At 45.8% G+C, this 24201-nt stretch overlaps 1 protein-coding gene across 13 annotated transcripts in view; it reads left to right on the top strand.

Annotated features, from left to right (window-relative positions):
* Nucleotides 1-24201, top strand: part of ZMIZ1 (zinc finger MIZ-type containing 1) — a 439750-nt gene that overhangs the window by 108096 nt on the left and 307453 nt on the right. For all 13 annotated transcript variants that reach the window (XM_072628053.1, XM_072628048.1, XM_072628046.1 and 10 more), the window contains one exon: nt 7533-7640. The gene's annotated coding sequence lies outside the window, so the exon portion shown is untranslated. The remainder of the gene's footprint in view (nt 1-7532; nt 7641-24201) is intronic.

Below are 24201 nucleotides of genomic sequence, written 5' to 3'. Positions count from 1 at the left end.
CATTTTGGGGTTTTCTTGGCAAAGTTACTGAAGTGGTTTGCTCTTTCCTTCTCCATCTCATTTTATAGATGAGGAAACTGAGGCAGACAAGGTCAAATGACTTGTTCAGGGTCATGTAGCTAGTAAGTGTCTGAGGCCGGATTTGAACTCAGGAATATGAGTCTTCCTGATTCCAGGAAGGGTACTCTATCCACTGCAGCACCTAGCTGCCCTATCCATGCCCTATCTGCTTGCCTTTACATAGCACTTTAAGATTTTACCAGGAATACCCACCCTATGATATAGGTAGTAAAAAAATTATCATCCTTCCTATTTTACTGAAGAGGGAAATGAGTCTCACAGGGGTTGAATAACATGCTCAAAGTTCCACAGGTAATTGACCAGGACCCAAGCTAGGACTCAGTCACAGAAAGGATATTAGGAGTCCTTTCATCTAATCCCCTTATTTTGTAACTGAGGAAACTAAAGCCCAGAGAGAGTGGCAGGACCGGGAGTTAGTGGAAGCATTTGGTTCCGGAGTCAGAGGGCCTGGGTTCAAATTTTACCTTTCACACTTAACAGGACCAGTATGGCCTCGGGTAAGTCTCCTAACCTCCTTGGGTCTCAGTTTCCTAATCTGTAAAATGCAAAGGTTGGACTGAATGACCTTGGAATTCCTTTGCCATTTAAGATCTGCGCTTCTCTGGAGTCAGTGCTCTTTTTGATTTTAAATGTAGTACTCTTTCCATTTTATTCTGAGTGCTTGTAACTGTTCTACTGTTTGACACCTAGCACATAGTAGGTTCTTAATAAATGCTTATTGATGGATTCGTCTTTGTGCTACCCCAGCTTGGATTTGGACTGGGAAGGGATGAGGATGGATATGTTGAGGGGAGAGCATCCCTGGCCATGGTGATACCTGTGCTAGGTAGGGAGAAGTGTGTCAGGATAGATATGACTATTGGCTTGGTCTGATGTGTTCCATGAATGGTGTCAAACAGACCATCGGTTGGTCCCATGACCATGAGCATATCTTGCTGTTATGAACATTTGCTCAGACCCCATGAGTCATTCCATGCACCCTTCCAGCTGCCTGATTCCAAGGGTGAATGCTCTCTCCGTCATGAGTAGACTTCATTGGTTTTCTATCTATATCCTCAACATGCCCTGGTCCTGATGTGTGTGTGTGCGTGTGTGTGTGATTGTGCACACGTGTGTGTGTGTGTGTGTGTGTGTGAGATATCCAAGGAAGTGATGATGGCCCAGCCTGTACACTACATGCCTCCAGTTAGCTGGAGGATACTGGCCTGTGCAGCATGACAGAGATAAAATTAGATAATCAGCTAATCACCAGCAAATTAGCATCACATCTTTACATAGAACAAATATAGTATTTATGTAAAAGTTGTTAGGAGTTTCTCTCTTTTTAATTAGCAGAAATAAATGCAAAATGAATGATAATTAGGCAGCTGATGAATTCAGTAGTACAATTATGCCTACAGCAATGCCCCAGTCCTTAAATGCTGGATGCTCTGAGTAATCAAAGAAGCCTATTTATATAATTTATTTATAAAACAAAGTTACCACTAAAATAGGGGAGAGACACATGTACTTCCAGTGTTGGTGCCTCAGCTGTGGCAGAGACCTTCTGAAGATGGAATATGTTTGGTGAGCAGTGAATTCTGGGCTTTTCTTGGTATTTTTTTTTGGAGGGGTTGGAGGGGAAACATAATTCAGTATATTTGTCTTTATGTGAAAGAGCCCAACAATTGAATGATAACCTCTTGAGACTGATCATTGCAATGAGTTTGTAGCAGCAGCTTGAGAGTCCAAAAAGTAAACAAAGAGGAAATGAAAATGAGTCAAGGTTTCCAGGATTTAACAATTGTGAAGATGAACATCTTTTCCCCCCTTCCCACATCCTTTTTCCCTTTCTCGAGCCTTTCCATTTCCCCCTGTCTTTCATCACCATTCTTTAGTCTTTTTCCCCTAATCCTTTCCCTCCCTTTTCCCTTATCCCTTCCCTTCCTGCCCTCTTTTCCCTTTTATCTTTTCTTTTCCATTTTTTCCTTTCCCGAATCCCCCTAAGAGCTGGAACCAGAAGAGAAGCAGAAATATTGAAGCCTTGCTTTTGAGAGAAGAGTCAAGAAAGACCCCATTCCAGGCAGCTGCTGCCGGCTTAGCCAGGTTGGGAAGGAAGACTGAACCAACTACCTATGCCTGTCTGTAGTGATGTTCAAGGGGGTCCGGGCCAGGGCAGTGACAGTCATCAGATTGTGGCTGATTTCAAGCTATTGCCTGAGTGATGGTTCTCTCCCTAAAGAGGTAGCTTGAGGGTTCAGAAGAGGTATAATCTAAAACCAGAGAGATGGAGCTTTCTTCCTGGAAACGGCTTCTTGTGCCACCAACCTTGGGCTTTTGCTGAACAACGCTGTTATTTTCTTTTAGTCAGCTGAGCATCACAGTAGAGAAAGGGGCTAGACAAGAGAAGGCTGGAAGTAACTCCACCCCACTGTTCCCTGCCAAGAAAGATCCAAGCAGCAAGTTGTACTTAGGCCCAACCTTCTCAGGAGCGGTGGTACTTTTCTACTTTTCCTAGACCCTAGAATGGAGATTGGATGGATTGGAGATCCTGCCATAATATTCATTCAGCCTCCTGACTCAATGAACTGTCCAGTTTCTCTTCTGCTTCCTCCTTCTATGACCCTCTGCCTTTTTTCTGGGATGGAATGGTAGGTGTTGGGGAGAATCTCTGTGCATTCAGCAGCTGAGTGGGTCCCAAAATATGAGCCTCTTGGAACTGGGGAAAGAAGTTTGGGGGCTACCTTAATTAGAATCACTGCCTCTAATTTGGAATGTGACCCAAATCAATCATACCAGGGCCCTTTTGCCTATTCCTCTGCAGAACATTTGAGGGGAGAAGTACAAGGTAGTCACTGCCCTTTAGAAGTCCAAAGGTTATTTAGGGTCATAAGACTAACATACAAAGGTAGCTAAAAAACAGAGGCAGCCTGGCATTGGAGAGCTTGGCATCAGGAAGACCTGGGTTCAAGTCCAGCCTCTGATACCTAACAGCTCTGTCATCCTGTCGTTCAGTGCCTGAAGGCTGTCGGGCAACTTTCTAAGAATTTAGATTGGCTATAAGTTTAGATTAGTTGCTACACATTTGCAATGATAAAGTGAGGGTCCTCACTGGGAGTTCCTCACTCCAATGAAGTCAGAGGCAGTGGGAGGAGGCATGTCAGATGAGACAACTACCAAAAGAGTAGGAAAGACAGCCTTAGGGGGTCAGGGGGATTTCACATTACTATGGCCTCCTAGCTGTTTTCCCTGCCTCCAGCCTCATCCCTTTCAACACAGCTACCAAGTTGATATTGCTAAAACACCATCCCCATCCCTTATGCCCCCCCACATACACACACACACACACACACACACACACACACACATACACATACACTGACATACACACACATTCTTACTCTCACTCAGAAATCTTCATGGGCTCTGTAGAAAAAAATCTCCAGTCCTCAGCTTGGTATTTGTAACCTCTCACAAGCTGATTCTTACCAATTTTGCCAAACTCATTTATCGTTTCTCCCATTTACGTGCTCTTCAGTCCAGTCCACCTGACTTTCCAGCTGTTCCCTCTACCTGGTATTTCATCCCTGCTGACCGAGCCTTGGCCTAAGGGGCCTACCATTTCCAAAATGCCCTCCCCTTCTCCCCTTTGACTGGTAGCCAGTCTAGCTCTTTTCAGAGCAAAGTAGAGAGCCACCTCCCCCACCTTCCCCAGGAACTAGAACTTAACCAGGTGCTAAAGAAATGCTTGTGGATTGAAATGACAAAGAGCATCAGGGCAGGTTTCCTGGAGAAGGCAGCAGCTAGAACAAGATTTGGGTCTTCAGTCAGTAATTGCTAAGATTGGAGTTGGTAGAACAGAACAAGGAGCTCTGATTTGAGTGTGCCTTTACTAGCCCAGAGCTTGCCTCTCTCCATCCCTCCTTTCCTCCTACTCTCCTTTTTTCTTTCTCTTCTCTTTCCCACTCTCCCTTACCTTCCCAACCTCTTTCCCTCCTCTTCTCTTCTTTCTTTCTCCTCTCCCTCTACTTTCTCCTATTCCTTCCCTTTGTCTCCTCCCCCTCTTTTCCCTTTCTCTTCTTCTCTTTCCCTTTCCTTTCCCATTCTTTCTCCTTCTCCCCTTCCACTCTTTCCTCCTCCTTTCTTCTCCCTCTCTTTCCTTCCTTCCCTCCCCTCTCCCCTCCTCCTGTCTCCTCCCCCTTTCTCCTCCTCTCACTCCCTCCAGAATTCCTACAACACTCATGTTCTGAACCATTCTTTTGTCAGTTTTCCTACACTGGATCCACGTTTCTTCCTTCAGGTATATGAAATATTTGAAAGAGACACTGTTTGAGTTATCCCGGTGCTGTGGCTGTAGCCACTTAAAGAACAGTGTTTGTAACCTAAGAGCCTTGTGTGAGGTACCTGGGTCCTGCCTAGGAAGGCTGACTGACAGGTCACGGTTGGGGTTGGAGTAGGGGTAAACAATCAATAGGAGCCACAAAGACCTGAAATCTTGGCTGAAGGAGAGGAACGTGTGTGTGTGTGTGTGTGTGTGTGTGTGTTGAGCTGGGACATTTATAACTTGCAGCTGTGCGGTCCTGGGCTCAACTGAATGTGGTAAACCGATCTGTCTTAAGGAAGTAGTGTCCCTCGAACCACTCCCCACCCATTTGTCCCTCGACCCCCACACTCTCCTTCACCTCCAGATACCCACATCCTGTTCACAGTCCAAGGGAGCACATGGGCTGGACTCGAGCTACCCTGGATTTCTCTTAACTGTGAAGATCTCAGTAAAACAGATGAAGAGATTGGGGGTGGAGGGGTCAGGGCAGGATTTGAGGTAGGGGGGAGCACAGTGATGAAGAAATAGTAAATTGCTGTCCTCCTGCTTCTTTGTGGAAGCTTTGCTGCATACACATCGCTCTGGGGCCAGCTGAAGACCAGGGGTCTCCCCAGATGTGTCTGGAAGGGCATGTTGCTATGATCCGCCGGTCATCCATCTCTGATCCTTCTGGATCGGAGTGATCGGGGATCAGAGCAGGCCCTGAATCATATCCTCTTTGGCTCCACTTGCTGGCCTCTTGCTTCCTCTCTCCCTCCCCCTGACCCATCACCACCCCCTGCCCCTAAATTCACTTGCGATGTCACCTCCCTTCTATTCACAAGCTCACATTCCAGTCAGTGTTTCTGCTCTGGAGAATCATGAAGGCATTCCTGTTCCCCTCCCCCCTTGCCCTTTGCTCCCAAAGCACACAAAGCTAGGGGCTCTACCAGCCCACTCCTCTTTTCTCTGGCCCCCTCCTTCACTCCGCCCCCCCTTTCTTGCTCTGTCTCTGCCTCCTCCCTCCCCAGCTCCATCAATGAGGATATTCCAGTGCATTAAGAGCTGACCCAGTGTAGGTAGTAGGTTTTAGACAATCACTCCTGGCTTTTTAGAATTTCTGTGCCTGCCCCATACAGCAGACCTCATTCCTGTTGGAGCTTTGGCTGTGAATTTAGGAAGCCTCTAATTGGTTGGAACAATCGGCTAGTTTTCTCAGATTTTAGGTGATCCTGGGAACCCCATCCATCCCCCTCTCTACCCCCTTTTCAGATTCTTTGTTGTTGTTGTTGTTTTTTGACTCTTGCTTTACAAAGCTTGAAGAGAGAAGAATTTTTTTCTTTCTGTCCAGGGTTTTTTTGGGGGGTGGGGGAAGTGGAGAGGGGCTGATCCTCAATCAAAAGCCACCTAAACATCCCCCTTTATTAGATGGGTCTGGTTTTATTAACCAGAGCCTTGTGGACTCTGACTAACAGGCAGAAACTGATGTGTGAGGTCCCCAAGGAACAAGAGTTTCATGGCATTTAGATGGAGCCAGATGAAGGAGGATCATTCCTGCCCAGCCTCCTTTGGGGACCTCTTCTTCTCCATCTAAGGGGGTGACATAGAGGAAGGAGACAAAGGAGGAAATGTGGAGGGAGTTCTTACTGGGAGTCTCAAGGTGAAGAGACAAGGGAGGGATGCAGACAGCAGACGTCCCAGGCACCTTGCTAAAAAAGCCTGCTCAAGACACACCAGTGGAGGATACTTTGGATACTGGCTAACTAGATTAGTTTTAAGGTTTCAGGGGGATCAAATTATAAGAACAATTTTATTTTACCGTAATTTTTTAAAGTTGCACAGCCTTTTTGTGTGTAGATATGTGTGTGAGTGCAATCATGTGTCAGGTGGTGGCATTTGGTGGCTTTGTCCATGTGAGGATGAGACATCTCCCCAAGTCCTGCCAGCCCATAGAAGCTCCTATAGGAGTTCCTGGGGCACTTACTTGTTTGTACCAGTCAGTCGATCAATCAGTAAGCATTTTATCTGCCAGGCACTAAGGATGTAGATAAAAGCAAAGCGTTCTCAAGAAACGTCCACTCTGATGGGGGAGACCACATGTATGTAGGGAGGAACATAGAAAACACACAAGGTATGGGGCAGAGGCTGCTGAAATGCTGTGATGGGGGGTAGGGGAGACATCAGGAAAGACCTTTTTTGTTCCCTGTTTCCTGCCTTTACCTCGATTCCCCAACTAGGTTGACTCTCTTTTTAGGCCTGGACCATGCCTCCTCTTCCTTGTAACCCCACAACCTGGGGAGGGCACTTACTGAAAGGTCACTGACTTGACTCAAGGTTCCCTGGGTTCACTGGAGCAGGCAAAGGCCAGGCCGTTGGAAAGGGTGAGGGGTTAGGTCTGCTTACAGAGAGACGTAGAGGTCTACCTAAACCCGAGGAGATAAAATTACAATTGTTTGGCCGACAATCTGGTAACTAATTCATAATGAGAAAAGAATTCATCCAGAGGAGGGAGGCAGGCAGGGGGTTAAAGTTCAGCCCTGGAAGTAGCTGCTGGGGCCATGGCAGTGCAAGATAATTCCCAGAAGGCAGACAGGGTGCTACTGAGCAAGATGAGGTACACAGCAAGGGCTTTGTACATGCAGCTAAAAATACCCCAGGACAGCCTCTCCCCTTCACGCCGGCTATCGGCTTCACAGGCAGGAGATTACTTTCGGCTTTTTCTCACCACCACCACCCCCTTTCCCACAACAAAAGAAAGCAAAACCCCCCAGTGTGAAACACTTCCCCCCCCATGCCCCTTCCAAGAAACAGAGCTCCCCAAAGCCAAGGCAAAGGCCAGCAGCCTGGGCATAGGGGCCTGGGGGTAACAGAGGCAGACCTGGCCAGCTCTGGTTTGGGACCAGGAGGGAGAGCTTGGGGAATCCAGGAAACTGGAGCACTTAAGTGGACAGCCAAGATTAGCTGTGCCCAGGGACAGCAGGGAGTGGAGGGGGTGACCTCCCGCTGCTCCCTGTCTGCCTGAGGAAAGGCTACCAGAGCTCGGCCCGGAGTCTGGACCACAGGCCCGCCTGCCTGCCTTCCTGCTTGCGTGCAGATCCCAGCTTGCCATTCTGTGCCCAGTGCTCCAGCCTCCCTCATGGCATGTGTTTTTCCCCCCCTTTCTCCACAGAGAAGGAGGAGACGCATTCGCAGGGTGAGATCGGCGGTTTGCCAATGGTGTCTGGAGAGTGACTCAGAAGACAGGGAGCCCGTTTATAAACACCAAGGCCCTGAGAAGGTAAAAGCACACGCACACACACACACACACACACACACACACACAAGAGAAGCTGGGGGTGGGAGGGAAAGAGGGAGAGGGAGGGAGGGAGAGAGAGACAGAGAGAAAGAGACAGAGAGAGAGAAAAGAGAGAGACAGACACAGAGATAGAGGAGAAAGAGAGAGACATACACAAAGAAAGAGAGAAGAGAGATACAGAGATAGAGGAGAAAGATACATACACACAGAGAGAAAGCAAGAGAGAGAAGAGGAGAGACAGAGATAGAGAGAAAAAAGAGACATACATAGAGATGGGGAGAGAGAGAGAGGAGAGAGACACAGAGAGAAAAGGGGAAAGAGGCACAGAGAGATAGAGAAACACACAGAGAGAGACAGACACAGACACAGACACAGACAGAGAGACAGAGAGAACCAGCTTCTGCCTGTCCCACTCAACTATCCCCAAAGCACCAAGGTCACTTTGTACCCTGAAGCACAAATGGACGTGTCTCTTATTATTGACCTGTACATGAATGGGGGTGGGAGGAGGAAGGAAGGAGTTGCCACCAAGGCAGGGCCTGCAGCTGCCAGGCTGGCAGGACTAATCTTCTCTCTGCCGTGCTATAGGAGGAAGAAAAGGGTTTTTGAAAAGATCTCCATTGCTTTGTTATTCAGCCAGGCCCTGAACTGGGTGTTTCCAGGTGGAGGGAGGTGACTCTTCTGTACAAACCAGGAACTAGGTGGGGGAGGTGGCCAGTGCCCCAAGGGAAGGAGCTGGGATGGCCAAGTTCCTTTCTTTCCATCCCTTTCCTCTGGTTCGAGGTTCTTAACTGTTTTGTTCTGATGTCCTGGGCCCCTTGGAAGCAGTTTAGTGAAGCCTCCAGACCCCTCTCAAAGTCATATTTTTAAATACATAAACTGCAGAATTATAAGGGAAACCAATTATATTGAAATTCAGTTATCAGCATCAAAACATCTACAAAAATCGATTCTCAGACCTCTGGTTAAGCGCCCTTGTTCTAGGGAGCTAACCCTCCTTGGGGTTCTCAGATCAGTGGTCTTTTTGGCAGTGTCTACAATGGGCTCATACCCACTTGGAACTCCAACTGGTAGAGAGTCCAAACTCCTCAGTAACTGACTTGGTTTAAGTTACTGGAGGGTTCTTTCCTGGGCATTCTTCATCAATGTTAGACTGTCAGGTCAAACAGACCACAAAGGAGTTATTTCCCCAGTGTGTCCCCCCAGCTCAAGAGGGAGATCACCACGCCAATTTGGACAGCTCTCAGCTTGTTCAAATCCCCTTGCATATAGATTCTGGTTTGATCCTTATAGTGCATGTATGTGTATGCATGTGTGGATATGCATGTACACAATACATGTGTGTATGTGTATATATAATACATGCATTTATATACATGTACATAAAATGAATCTTCTTATATAGCCCTGTAATAGATAAACAAAGTAGCAGTGGGGCTGAGGCTAGAATCCAGGCCTCCTGACTCCAGCCCCAGGTCTTTCTCACCCTGAATTCTTACCCTGTGAAAACTGTTATCTTTGCTGTTCTCCAGAAGCCCACTCCAGTATAATTCTATCCTCAGGCTGTGTGGAGAAAATGGAAGGGGTGGGGGTGAGAAAGCACTGGCCCAAAACTGCTGGATCCCTGACAAGAATTTGGAGACTTTTGTTAAAGGGGGATGGGGTCGGCCAAGTAGATCTCCCACAGAGCACAGTCTCGGGTTTGTTTTCTAGTACATTAAAACCTTCTTTTGGAGCGCCTCCTGTGTGCCCACCACCGTGCTAGGCTTTGTGGGAGCAGAGGGTAAGACAAAATGTTCGACCCCTACCCTCAAAGGGCTTACAGATGGGGGAGACAAGACACGGGTCCCTCTCTGTCCTCTGGGAGAGTTTTTAACGTCTTTCATCTTGGTCCCCGAGGGCAGAATTTGGAGCTTTTGCTAGAGGTTCGAGAGGCAGATCTGGACTGGATTGTAAAAAAAAAAAACCTCCTCTTGATTCAAGTTCTCCTAGAAGGCTGTGGGCAGCTTGGGCAGAGGTAGTAGTCACCCCTTATGTGAAAGGGATTTCTCCTTCAGTGGAGAATTGGATTTGGATGTCCGGTCCCGACATATCCTCTCAGATATTCTGGGGTTCTGATTTTATGAAAATAATGTAGAACTAGGGTCTGGATTTGATGGGTGGTGTAAGCCCTAAGAACTTTGAGGGGGAGGGGTGAAGAAGAGGAGGATGGTCTGAGAAGGCTTCCTGGAAGAGCCTGGAATTGGTACTTGAAGGGCAGGCAATTCCAGAGATATTGTGTGTGTGTACAAACATGTATACACCATACATACAGATATATAGACTGTGTGTATGTGTGCATATGTGTGTATATATACACTGTACTTATAATGTGTATACATAATTTAATTATTTTATGTGTTTAATATAATTTTTTATATATTTATATATTCTAGGCTGTGTATGTATATATTTTGTGTACACGTATACAGACATACATGTTTATACACGTACATGTGTACACACAGGTGCATAGATACTGTAGAGTATGTGCGTGTACACACGCACATATATATACCATATATGCAGACATATAGACTTTTTATATACATACATATGTGTGTATATATATATACACATACTGACACTGTACTTTTAATGTGTGCATACGTAGTTTAATTATTTTACTGTTTAATTTAATTTATTACATATCTATATATTCCAGGCTGTGTACCCATATACGTGTTTTCTGTGTACACATATGCAGACTAATATGTTTACACATGCACATGTGTATAAACACATTGTATATACATATACTGGAGAGAGAGTGTGAGAGAGAGAGAGTGTGTGTGTGTGTGTGTGTGTGTGTGTGTGTGTGTGTGTGTGTGTGTGTAAAGGTCAAAGGAGGCTGGAATCTTGAGCCATATAGGTCACTTCCTTATAGACTCAGAGCAAGATTGACTAACCAGGGCTTAGTTTGGTATTATGGAGGGGAGTCAGGAGGAGCAGGATTCAAGTCTTGCCAAAGTTACTTATTAGCTGTCATTAATAGGTGGCAAGTCACTTAATCTTCTTGTGCCTTGCCCCTTAAGGTCCCTTCCAGCTAAGATCTATGATCCTGGGATCCTTTTGTCTAGGGCTGGAGTAGGGAATTGGGGAGATGGATTTTCAATTTTTACCATGGGTGTGGATGGGTGAGTTCTGATGAGGTCTGGGCTCCTTCTGGGTGGCCTTCCTGGGGTCTCCCTATCTGGGCTGGGTTGCTGTTCCCTGACAGATCATCAGAGTTGGGGGGATGAGCTCAGTCTGCTGGGGGCATTGTGTTAGATCAGGTGTAGGGAGTTTATCCTGGGAGACTGTTCTGAGCCCAGCTTGCTTTGCTTACCCTTTTAGGAGGTGGTATTTTCCCTGAAGGGCGCCAGCTGCAGTCACCTTTCCTGGTTCTCTCTCTCCTCCCTCCCCTTATTACCACCTCCGCCTTCCCATAAACGTGGATCAGCTTGGGGCCTGGAATATATGGCTGTGTTGTCCAGCAGATCTCACAGCCTGTGTTTGGCTTGGCCAGGCAGGAGCTGGTTATAGTGGGGAGGAGTTCCCCTGTGGCTCTCAGAAACAGGGAGAGGGGGGAATGGAATGGGAGGAGTAGGGGGGCTGTGGAATTTGAGAGCTAGAGTGGAGGACAACTCCTCCGGACCTTTGGAATGATGATTTGGGTGATTAGGGTAAGAGTTGATGTATATTTTTTCTGGCTTCAAGCTCTCCACAATCTCTCCCTCCACCCTGTTTGCACATCTAACCCATTTTTAACGGTGACAGGATTCCTCCAAGATTTGTCTGTCCTTCCGGCCTTCAGCTTTGCTGGCTTAGGGTGACCAACAAGCAGATTCTCTCATTCCCACCCAGATCTTTAGCGTCACTATCTCCCTCATTGGCTCTGAAACTCCTCATACAGCCTGGCTTGTAGGGGTTGAGATGCTGATCTATGTACAAGCTTGTTCACAGACAACAGTATCCTCCCTCTTTCTGCTCAGGGCAACAAGCGTCTATTTCTGAGAGAGCGTTTGAGATTGAGGGCCCTTCTGTCTTAGGACTGTGAGCCCCAGATTTGCAGCCAAGAGAATGATGTGGAAAGTTGAAACTGCGATTGAGATTTAGAGCTGCAAGGGACCTTAAAGCCGTGTCCCAACCTCATCATTATACTGATCACGAATCTGAGACCCATATCCTAGAAGGGTGAGATTGAGCTCCTTCTGAACTCTGTTCCTCCTGCCTCTTCTTGGTGTTACAGTGCACTTGGAATCAAGATGACCTGAGTGCAAAACATTTGCTAGCTGTGTGACTCTGGGCAAGTCACTTGACTCCTCTGAGTCTATTTCCTCAGCTATAAAATGAGGTTAATTATAGCACCTATTTCCTAGGGTTGTGAGGAGATGTGATACACACACACACACACACACACACAGAGCTGCATATACACATGTGTGTGTACTATATACATATTGTGTATGTATGTTTATTATTATTATATTATATATTACATATACTATTTGGGATAGACAAGCAAACATGGGCCTCATTATCACCCCAGCAGCCCTCCTTTCTCTTAATCAGAAAGTCTGCACATTGGCTCCTAACTCTGCCTTCCCTTTCTTAATCAATCAGTAGATACCCATTGAGTGCCTACAGTGGGTCCAGTCCCATGCTAGAAACTGTGAGGACCTTAAAGAAAAGGGGAAGGCAGGATGACTACCCTTGAAGAGAGAGCAGATATGTGCGTACTCCACTGCAAGGTCCAAAGTCAGTGTTGTAGGCTTTGGGACCCAAATCAGTATGGGGTAGGCTTTCGGAACCAAGGTCAGTATGGGATGGAATCGTCAGGAAAGATGACCTAGGAGTGTTAAATAAGCTCCCCTGCCTATGGTGAAGTGATGTTAGAGGGGGGAGTATCCTTAGTGGACCATCATTTGAAGTTGTCCCATTGTATTAAGAGCCTTTCTAGGGACAATGTGATGAAGGTCTAGGTGGGAGAAACTTGGGAAGATATAAGGAGGGGATGGGTCTTCAAGGACCCAAGATATCCCTGAACACAAAGAAAGAATATAATGGTGTCGTTCTTTTTTAAACCTTGTGGTATCCAAAGGTACGTGGGCTTCTCCATGAAAGGGGGATAGGATTGCCTGGGGTGGGGCTACCCATTGTCTCTCTTGTCTGATACTCTCAACCTTCTGGTGAAGCTGACCTTGCAGGTATTATAGAGATGGGGATGGGGACTGGACCTGTGATTTTACTGGTGCAGGGAATTTCCCAAGGAGGGAACTCCCTCTTCCAGTGCAGGCAGGCACCTTCCCTGGCTGTCTAAGTTCCTTAAATTCTCAGACTTAGTTAAGAACTAGGTGCCAGAACTCAAACTGGGGGGCCCCCTGACCCCAGGTCCCATCCCCTTTGCATAACATATAATTCTGTCTGACTCCAAGGGAAAAGTAAGGGAGAAAAAGAAGAATGCTGCAGCTCCTGACGGCTGAATTCCCCTGGCTTTTCATTACAAGGAAAAGGTAAAAACCTTGCAGGGCTATTAAGTAAAAGTCAAAGCTGTCTGTCAATTCCGACCAAACGAGGTCTTCGGCTTTCTGGGTCTTGTCTCTCTCTTTCCTGCTTTTCCTGTTACTTTCTTTAGTAAATGACTCTATTTGCAAGTCCATGGAGATGCATTTGCCCTACTGTTTCTTCTCTTTTCACTGCCAATGACAAGAGTTGAGCTCTGGGAAGGGATTCCCAGGAGTCTTTAGTGACCCTCGGGGAGAGAGTGAAATGCGCTAGTACCATAGGAACATTTTTTTTAAATGAGGGAGTCTCCTCTCCCTATTCCGTTCATTCTTAGGGTAAAGTAATCATTGTTACCATTCGCTACAGTTCTGGCATTTTTTTGGTGGGGGTGGGGAGTGACCTGGACCTAGTAGATTCTGAAATTTGATAAAATTTGGCTTTGTATGGTGTAGGGCCGTCCAGATTGCTTGTGCTAATGCATGCTGGAGGAAGCAACAGGTGACTAGCGATAATAGTCCAAAGAGGATGACTAGGTTATTCCCTGGAAGGGGGTCTACTCCCTCTCCTTTGGTTCTGTCTCATTTTACCCACCATTGAGGTCCTGGAATATGAGAATTTGAATGAATGAATGAACTCAGGATGGGATGTGGAGGCCATTCACTGGGACCCCTTTGACAGTCAGTGTCTGTGGAGCCCCTTGAACTCCTTTTCAGAATATTTTTAAATGCATACTATAAAATACAGAGTATTACAAAGGAAACAAATTATATTGAAATAGTTTCCAAAATATTTTTCAGTTGTGATACAGTAATGTATCTATCAACTCATCTAATACCTCCAGTATATTTGAAGTAGGAATGAACATCCAAGACATCTGCCACAACTATAATATAGTATGGAAATTTCTGTGATTTCTATTGGTGACCAAGTCAGAGGTATTGCAATTATGATTGTTGCTTGGTGCCTACATTCACATTGAAGAAAATATTACATTTCAGTTGGAGGGTCATGAAAATAAGTATCATTTTTTTCTCATTCACGTTCCATGGACCCCAGGTTAAAATCCCCTGCTCTAGGCCAATGGCCTCATTTTCTCCCTAGGGATGCTGAGAAAAGATTAAGTGATTTACAGAGATAACCTGCAGTGAAGAAGAAATGTTCCTTGGTGAGTTTCAGTTCCAGCAGAGAGGATGGCCTGCAGAGACAAGCACCCTGGCTTTATCTGTGCTATTCCTGACCCGATGCTGAGTCTCCGAACTTAGAGAGAGAAGGAGAACTCCCTTAGAGAGACCTGCTAATGCTGCCTTTTGAGACCAGACCCAGGGTGGGGGTGGGCCAAAGGAGGAGAGGCAGACTGCAGCTCTTCTGACTCTTTTTACCTGGGCTGAGCTCTCCCTGTCTCCGAAATGATGCCATCGACTGTACTGGTTTTTTGGTTTGGTTTGGGGTTTTGAGCATCCCTGCAGGGTGGAGTGAGAAGCCTTTTAGACATTGTGTGACCTCGGAGGGGTGGGCTGGTGCCAGGAAATAAGCTATCCCATGCTGTGGGCAATCTAATTAGATCACTAGGCCTATAATAACAGTAATCCATGGAATTTATACTTAGACTTTTCATAAATGGCTTTCCATCCATTATCTCATTTAAATCCTTAAGTGACCCCTGTGAGTTAGGGAAGGTGAGGGATATTATCCTCTTGTGTACTTATTAACTGGAAGAAGAAGAAACTGGAGTCCAGAAATAAAAAACAGCCATCTTCTATTCACACAGGAAGAATTAGAATCCAGATCTTCCAGCTACTGGACATCTCTTTTCATTACCCTGTACTGTTTTTCTTCTGCAACACACATACACACACATACACACACACACACACACACATACCCCTTCAAGCACATTCATATACAATATATGTGCACACAGATAAACATACACACTCACATACATGTGTCTGTATATACACATATGTGCACATGTGCATATATATGTATGTACGTACATGTGCACATGCCCGCACAGTTCTGGCATTGTCTACTGCCACCTCCCTATCCAATGTCTGACCTGGCCTGCTGCATCATACTTGCTCATGTCATATCTGTCCCAGATTGTGAATTGCCTAAATACATACTTATTACCAAATAGCAATTGCCTCTATCAGGATGGCTGCTAGGAGCCACTGGCAATTGCTGTTATTAAAAACACTAAGTTTCTCATTAGAACAACTCTATTGTAAGTATTGTTTAAATATAGATTACTAATGAAATGCCTCTTCATTGCTTTCCCAGTGAATACTTTGAGTGTAAAGTTAATTTGCAGTGTTATGTAAATTCTGTTTAACTTCAATCAAGTTTTTAATTATGTTTTTACCGCAGTAATTCCCATTTGATTTGTCATCTCCTGTTAGGTATTTAACGTTTTGTAGGCGGGTTTCTCTTTCTTTCTGTCTTTCTCTCTTTCCAAGTCTCTCCCCATTTCTATAGCCATCCCTTTATCTTTTAACTATCACCCTGTAGATTTGTGTTTATTTCTTTCCTTCCTCCCTCACTTTCTTCTCTCCCTCTACCTCTTTTGCTTGCCCCATCTCTTTCTTGCCCTTGGAAATTCCCCCAAAGTGTAGCTATTAGAGAGAAGACAGTTGAAATTCCCTTTTTCTGATTCCCCAGGAGAGTGGAAAGACCCAGTAGGAAGGCAGCTGGGGTGGGCAGCTCAGTGGAGGAAGCCTCCTGGGAGCTGAACCCAAAGTAAGTAAGTTGGCATGTTTTGTGAGCTATGGTTGGTGAATGCTGTCCTCCCAGGACTGGAAGGGGAAAAAGCAATGCACAGTGGAGACTAAAGAGTCAAAGGGAATTCCTGTGGTTATAGAGGACACATATGAGAGGAGGTTGGAAGTGGACAGAGTTGCTGAACTTGGTGTCAGAAGATCCAGGTTCTGATTCCAGCTCTGACATTTATTACCTGTGTGATTTTGGGCAAGACACTTAATCTCTGAAGTCCTCAGTTTCTTTATGTGTAGAATAAAGGAGTCAGACTAGATAACCTCTCAAGTCTCTTCTAGTTCTAAAGCTATGGTCCTATTAATGGCCAACAGATCTCCTTCCTTCCTTCCTTCCTTCCTTCCTTCCTTCCTTCCTTCCTTCCTTCCTTCCTTCCTTCCTTCCTTCTTGTCTGTCTCTCTTTCTGTCTAACTCTCTCTCCCTCTCCTTCCTTCCTTCCTTCCTTCCTTCCTTCCTTCCTTCCTTCCTTCCTTCCTTCCTTCCTTCCTTCCTTCCTTCTTGTCTGTCTCTCTTTCTGTCTAACTCTCTCTCCCTCTCCTTCTTTCCTTCCTTCCTTCCTTCCTTCTTTCTTTCTTTTTCAGAGGCAGTCAGGATTAAGTGACTTGTCTGAGGTCACGTATCCAGTGTCTGAGACTGGATTTAAACTCAAGTCCTCCTGACTCCCGGGCCAGTGCTCTATCCATTGTGACACCTAGGTGCCCCAACCCCTGCTTTCTTTATAACCTTCCTTTTTTTTTTTTTTTTTGACCATGGGAAGTCTCTGCTTCCCATGGTCAAAGCAGTGAATGAAAAGGGAACAGCATGTGAGTGGGGGTGGGGGTGGGGGTGGAAGGAGAGGAGGAGGGAATATTCTTGGCTTTTGTCAAAATGGTGACCTGCCCAGTTTTGATTCAGTGCCTATTTGTTACAGCTGGACTATTGTCCTCTGTGCCGGGTTCCTGGGGAACCTGTCTTCGTGCCAGGGTGAAAAGAGATAGCCATGTGTGAGAGGCACAGAGCAGTAGAACTCTTGTTCAGAAGCCCCATGTCCTGCCTGTCCTCTCCAGGGCTTTGAGCCAACCAGCCAGACCCAAAGGGGAAGGAAAGGGAGACCCTATCATCCCCTGCAGGGAGTCTTAAACCAGAAGAAAACTTAGAGACCATGGAATCTACTCACCTCATTTTGACAAGGGCAGAAACTGAGAAATGAATTGATTTGTCCAAGGTCGTAGACTGACTAGAGGTAGACCCAGGTTTTCTGACCGCCCCCCACCACTCTGAATCTGGATTGAGGGGACCATATTAGAGTTCTAGGATAGGGTTATATCCAAGGCCAGACGTCTAGTCTCTGCTGTAGCTTGAGGCTCAGACCCATGTGACTTGCCTGTCTCTTCTTTACTTTGCCATGTGTTATAATGACAAGAGCCCTATCCCAGGCTTCAAAAAGCTAAAAAGTTTTAGGTCTGGGTCTGCCACTCACTTACTGAGTGACGTTCAGCTTATTTCTTCCTCTTTCTCCCCTCTTTCCCCTCTTCTATCCAGTGGGGAGAGTGGAACAGATATGGTTAAGATTCCTTTCCGCTCCAATGTCCTTCTCCCAGACGTCCTGGACATTTCCAGAAGGCATCTGCCTTCCCTCAGGAGGAGGAGAGAAAGAAGAAAAAAGAAAACCACAGACACAATCCCCTGAACTTGTGTGCGTGTGTGTGTGTGTGTGTGTACATATATGTCTCTCTGCTTTATCTTTTTGCTTGACAGCCCTCTATGTCCATCCCATTCAGGAAGTGGAAAAGAAATGTTTGGAGAAGACATTTTTCTGGGTGAGGAAAGGCAGCCCCCTTTCAGTCATCCTTCAAAGCCACAGAAATCTGATTCCTCTCTGCCACATGACCTGTGTATGTGCGTGTGTGTGTGTGTGTGAACCGAATGAAACCTTAGCCAATCACGTGGGCCTTTTTTCTATTTGTCAAGTAAGCAGTTTAGCCCAGTTCAAGTTGGAAAACACTGACTTCTCAGCTCTGATATGAAAAGAGGGGGAGAGAGAGCTGCGTGGGAGTGTGGAGAGTAAATGCCGCCATGGACGGATTAGGGGAACTTGGACAGCTCAGGGGAGGAGAAGGAGCCTTCAGATAATTGAGACCTGACCAAGCTGCTATTTTGGCATGAAGAGTTTTCATTTTTCTCCCTTTACTTCTCTCCCCCCGCTCCCCAACTTTGGGGTTGGAAGTGATGTCATAAGAAAAGGAAATAAGTCATCAGGTGAAACCTAAGTGAGTGTATTGCAATTTAAGAGATTGATAAGTTTTTAGGGGTCATCTTGCCTACCATTCTCATCTTACAAATGGGGAAACTGAGGCCCAGAAGGAATAAGTGATTTGCCCAAGGTTAGCACAGGCCCTGATGCTGATTAGATAAAAAGTAGATGTGAAGATATGAAAGGGGTCTTGTTTACAGGAAAGGCTCATTGTGTTAAATAAGCCCATGCCCTGTTTCCTACTTCCCACATTTTTCATTCCCCCAACTCTTAGAATATTTTTCTGTTATGAATTCCTGTTCAGATGTCATCTTTCCCTAATGCCTACTTTCCTCAAATATTCCTTGAGTATTCTGTCTGGATTTCTCCATTGTCCCATCATCTCATCCTATTTTGTATTATATTTATTTGAGCTCATGTTTTGTCCCCTCTAATAAAATATAAGCTTCATGGCAAGCACTGTAATATTTTTTTCTTTGTATCTCCAAAGTCTTACACATAAGTAGTATTCAACAATTGTTTTTAAAAAAATTTGAATTTATATGTAACGCATTGTACCAGTACCCTCACATAAAGAGTACTTATATGTAGGTAAATCAAAAAATCTTAGACTTTCAGAGCCTTTCAAAAACATTTAGCTGAACTCAGTCATCTCTAAGCTTGAGGAAACCTAAGGCCAGAGATGGGAAATCACTCAAGCCAAGGTCACACAGACATCCAGAGCATTCCCAGAAGGCATCTGCCTTCCTTTAAGAAGGGAGAAAAAAGAAAACTCCAGACCTGAGATTAACTGCCCCTCTTGACCTAGTCTCTGAATTCCCCTGTGTTTTGCAGGTATGTATATGAATAAACGCTACCTTCTCCAGTGTATGCTGGTTTTTCCCTTCCCCAGATTCCCCTTGCAGGTTAAAGCAGGATGTCATGGTTGAACATTTCAGCCTTCTGAAGCTGTTTCCTCAGGAGATCTCTCTCTTCTCTCTACCTAGATTGTGAGCACCGGATGTCCGATCGTCTTTGTATTGCCACAAGACTGAGTAAGAAGCAGGAGCTCAGTAAATTATTTCATTTTGATCCACAATTATTAACTGCCTGAAAGCCCCACAAGAGCAGTATCTTAGCTAAACTTTTCTGTCACACATTTGCTTTTATAGCACTCAGTATATTGTTGGAGCTTAATGTATGTTGAAGGGCCCTCATTCCTCTTCTGGTTTTGTTGTTTTCTTACCTGTATTACCTCGGGCAAATTGTTTCGCGGCTCTTGAGTTTCAGTTTCCTCATCTGTAAAGGGAAACGGCTTATCCCTTCCAAATTAAGCAGTGTGAACCTATGATATGTCTCATATTGGCTTGACTATCCAGCTAAAGATAAGATCAAGGCAGCCTGCCATAGTGGATGGAATGCTGGGCTTAGGAAGTCCGGGATCCAATGTGTGACCATTCACAAGCCACTAAAATTTTCTGAGCCTTAGTTTACTCATCTGTAAAATGGGGATAATATCTGTAGTAGCTACGGCACTTATTTTATAGGGTTGTTGTGAAGCTGAAATGAGATTATATACTTTGCAAACTTTAAAATGCTATCCCGGGCGTCCCGAAAATCTTCTTCTAAAGCTTGATAAACTACACTAAGACTTTTGGGACACACTGTATAACTGTTGAGATTGTCTATTTTAAGGATAGGTACTGGACATATGGCTTCATGTATCAGGAGACTCCTACTGGTAATGCAGGTCGAACCGTTTTTGTAACTTTATAACTTTGTAAGTTTGTAACTAAGATTGGTGAGTTGCCCAGAGCACTGAGAGATGGTCCGTCAAATCTTTGTTAAGCACCTATATTATGTGCTAGGCTTTGTGCTGAACTATGGCGATACAATGGGAGGCAGAATGCCATCCTTGCCCCCAAGGAGTGTAGAATCTAAACAATCCAACAGATAAATACAAACGAGCTACCGACAGGATAAATGAGAAATAATTAAGAGGGAAGGGAGAGGTTGAGTGACTTATATTCAGTGTCACACAGCCAAAAGGGATCCAAGGCAAGATTGGGACTCAGGTCATCAACTGCTCTGCCACACTTTGTGCTGTCATTGTTATGATAATTCAGCATAAGAGTACAAGAAAACACTCCTCCTTTCTCAGATGTGAAGTCAGGAAAGACAGAATTGCAAAATATAGCCTGTGATTTGGCGAGACAGCATGAACTGGTCTGGCAGTGTGGGCAGATCTGGGTTCAGACACATTTATCCTGTGACCCTGAGCTAATTTTTTCATTTTTCTAAGCCTCAGTTTCCTTATCTGTAAAAATAGAGATGATAATAGCACCTATCCCATAGCACTGGAGAGATGAAGTGAAATACTTGGCAAACTTTAAAGCTTTCTATAAATGGGAGCTGTTAGGGGTGCCACCCCAGGCCATGGAAGTGATGTTTTAGACCAGCCCTTCAAACCCTACTTAATCTGTAGTGTCCCAGCAGTTTGCTGCTGGAAGCCCTTCTTCTGTCCGGGTCTGCCCCCTGTTCAGCCCCTTTCATTTCCTCCAGGGGTGCCCAGAAATGCCCTGCCTTTGTCTGTTCCCCCATCCCTACCTGTGGCTTCTGACTCAGGAGTCTCTCCTGCCTGGGCTCACTGCAAAACAAAACCCAGTCTCTCCCCTTCTCCAGAAGGCTTCTGTCCCTTAAGTAAGAGCACAAGCCTTTTGAGGTTTTCTAAGGATTTTTACTACTAGATAACAATGGTGGGGGAAAAGAGTCTTCCTCTTCAATCCCCTCCCTCCGTTCCCACACATAGGATTTTCTTTTGTGCCTTAGACCCTGTGGGGGAAGACAGAGCATCTTGGAGCAGATGGAAGGCAGTCATAAAAATTCTTCTGTATTTTAAAGAAAAAGCCAGACTCCAAGCACCCCTGTGCATTTTGTTATAGAACTTGGGATTCTGAAATGGAAGGTCACAGGAAGGGAATCTGGGGATGATACCCTGTGAGCATAGGGTCAGCCACAAGGCTTGGAACTGGGGCGAGCTGGTCTTGTAAAGAAAGTAGAAAAATTCCTAGGAGAAGCAGTTTAAGAGGGAAGATGAGTTCCTGCAGCCACCATCTAGAAGGTGGTCTGTTTACTAGTAATATAGTGGGTGACTTAAGCCCACTTTTTCTATAACATGCCCTATTTTGTGTCTGTTAGATATAGCTAACACTTGATATCAGTGATGGTAACATATGTGGTGGTTTTGGCGTTCTGTTTTCAGCCATGTCAGACTCTATGACTCCATTTGGGGTTTTCTTGGTGGAGATACTGGAGTGATTTGCCATTTCCTTCTCCAGTTCATTTTACCGATAAGGAAACTGAGGCAAACAAGGTTAAATGACTTGCCCAAGATCACACAGCTAGTTAAGTGTCTGGGGCCACATCTGAACCCAGGTCTTCCTGACTCTGGGTCCAGTGCTCTATCCACTTTACTACCTAGCTGGTTGATTACATGCTTGCCAAGCTCAACCAACTTGTCACTGAAGATTCTTAGCCTTCCCTTTCTATAACAGTTTAGCGATGGAGCCGATTCTGGTTTGTGCAGAATGGCGCTGATGCTGCCCCTGGCCAGGGAGGCCAGTTTGTCTTGCTCCTCAGTGGAGAAGGAGATTCTCTTTCATGTGGTATGATTTTGTGGGCTCCAGGAAGAGCTCAGCACCTCAAAACCTTTCCTTGCTCTCCTGCTTACAGATGCCTGGGAGTCCTTCAGTGGGGACAGAGTGGAAAGAGGACTTGATTTGGAGTCCGAAATGCCAGGTTCAAATCCAGCTCTACTCTGTATTGCCTGTGTGACTTGGGATACATTTCATAGCCTCTTTACATCACTTATCAATCTGTCAGACCCTGTAGAGGGGACAAAATGGGAGATTTATAAGATCATTTTCAACTCTAAATCATATAATCTTCTCATTCCACTGGGAGAGATCTAACATGCTCTCATGGGAATGAGGAATTCTCTGTGACCCTGGGCAAGTCACTTCCTTGGGCCCAGTTTCCTCATCTGAGAAATGAGGGGCTTGGATTAGATGGCCCTGAAATCTAGTTCTTAATTTGGTTAGTTTTTGGAGCCTTTTGTAGCTAGGAGAGATTTTGCAGGGCTCAGGTCTGGATGGAGGAGAGAAGGCAAGAATCAGTTAATCAGTCAGTAAGCATTTATTAAGCTCTTATGATGAGCTAGGAACTTGCCAGGAAGGCACTGGATGCTTATGAGGAGGGTCTTTGCAGAGGAGAAAAAGGCGATAGTGAGGAGAAGCCAGGACAAAGGAAAGTGTTTCCCAGTTCTCTAGGTTTCTGGAACTCATCTGCTCCAAGGCTGATTGAAATGTGCAGTTTTGGCCCTGGAGAGGACTCCTTTTGTCTGCTTCTCCTGAAGTAATAGAAAGGTCAGAAGTCAGAGAGCAGGGTGGGGACAGCAGGCAGAAGCCTGCCTTGCAGACTGATGGGCCCCTTGCCCCTGCTCTCCTAGGTCACGCAGGGACTTCTCTGCTAGGGTCTCAGGAACCAGATGGATGTTCCCCTCACCCCCTTAAGCTCAATCCTTATTTAAAATTTTGGAGCTGCGGGAGAGGTGGCAACTGGAAGGATCTTAGAACCCACTCCCAATTCCCCTTAATTGGCCGGGGTCAGGTCCCATGCTGGGCAGGAAGCCACAAATAGCACATCATAGGCATTGGATTGGAAAAGAGAGGAAAAAATTAACAAAGAAGAAGGAGGAGGGGCTGAAGGGGGAGGGGAGGGGAGAGAGCCAAGGAATAGGCTGGGCCAGGGAGTGGACATCCTAGGCTGAGATGAGGCAGAAACCTGATCCTGTCCTGGAATCATGGAAGAGGCCCAGCAGGTCATCTAGGCTGGCTCAGGCCAGGGCAGGAAGCCCTGCCCAGCTCTCTCCAAAGGCTTTGTCTAGCTCTGGTTTTATGTTTCCCAAGGGCTGAGGCTTCCACGACTTCCCATGGGACACTCAGCCAGGAATCTCGCCTGTCTTGGGACAGGAAGTCTGACCTCAGGGTCTTGGCTCACTTCTCTTCCCCTTTCTTGATAGAACTATGTCCCTCCCTCGGCCCCTTCACCACCACCCTCTGTGCCCAGATGAACCCTCTCAGCAGCTCAGTACAAAGGCCAGATTGGTGGGCTAAAGGGATTCATATCCAGACTAAAGGGGGAAGAAATAAAAAAAAAAGGTAGGCCCTAGGTTTAGGTAAGTCACAATCTCCTCGGACTTCAGTTTCTTCATATGAAATAATACAGTGACCACACTGTATTGTTGTAAGGGTCAGATATGATGGTGGGTGTGGAAAAGTGCTATATAATTGTGAAGGCCGATTTATCAAGTACTTCCCACAGGCTAGGGGGCTGTGCTAAGTGTGGAGATTCAAATACTGAAGTGAACCAGACCTTGCCTTCAAGAAGGTCACATTCTACTAGGGGGATTTAGCCTGTGCACAAGTAAATCAGGTAAATAAAAACACTGATTTCTAATTCTCCCTTCCCCACCTTGATCAGGACCTCAGTGGTTTGTTTTCACTGCTGACTGTGCTGTGAGCTAACATCTCCTGTGGACAGAAGGCTGAGTGTAGAGGGTGGTCCAGGAGCAGGGGTGGGGTCAGAGATCACCCCTCCCAGTAGGATAGGGATGGGTGATAGGGATGTTTCTGAGAGAACAAGCAAAATAGTCCTGGAGTCCCCTGGCTTGGGCCTCTCCCCCTATGGCCTTCATTTCCCTCTGAAATGTCCTTTCTACATTCAGCAGTTTGCCCAGTGACCCAGAAGGAAGTAGGCAAATTCATATTAGGGAAAATGCCAAAGTGATTTTCCTAAAGTGAAGCTCTGACTATGTCCCTCCCTTCCTCAGTCAACTCCCGTGGCTCCCTGTTTTCTCTAGGATTAAATAGAAACCCTTCTGTTTATCTTTTAAAGGCCTTCACATCCTGGCCCCAACCTTGTTATATTTCTTGCAGTGCAGGCAGTCTTAGGACGTTGGATTGTCTTGCCTCT

The sequence above is a fragment of the Notamacropus eugenii genome, chromosome 1, assembly GCF_028372415.1.
Source record: "Notamacropus eugenii isolate mMacEug1 chromosome 1, mMacEug1.pri_v2, whole genome shotgun sequence".
Lineage (NCBI taxonomy): Eukaryota > Metazoa > Chordata > Mammalia > Diprotodontia > Macropodidae > Notamacropus > Notamacropus eugenii.
Note: the sequence above shows the minus strand (reverse complement) of the source record. Positions and strands in the feature narration are given on the sequence as shown.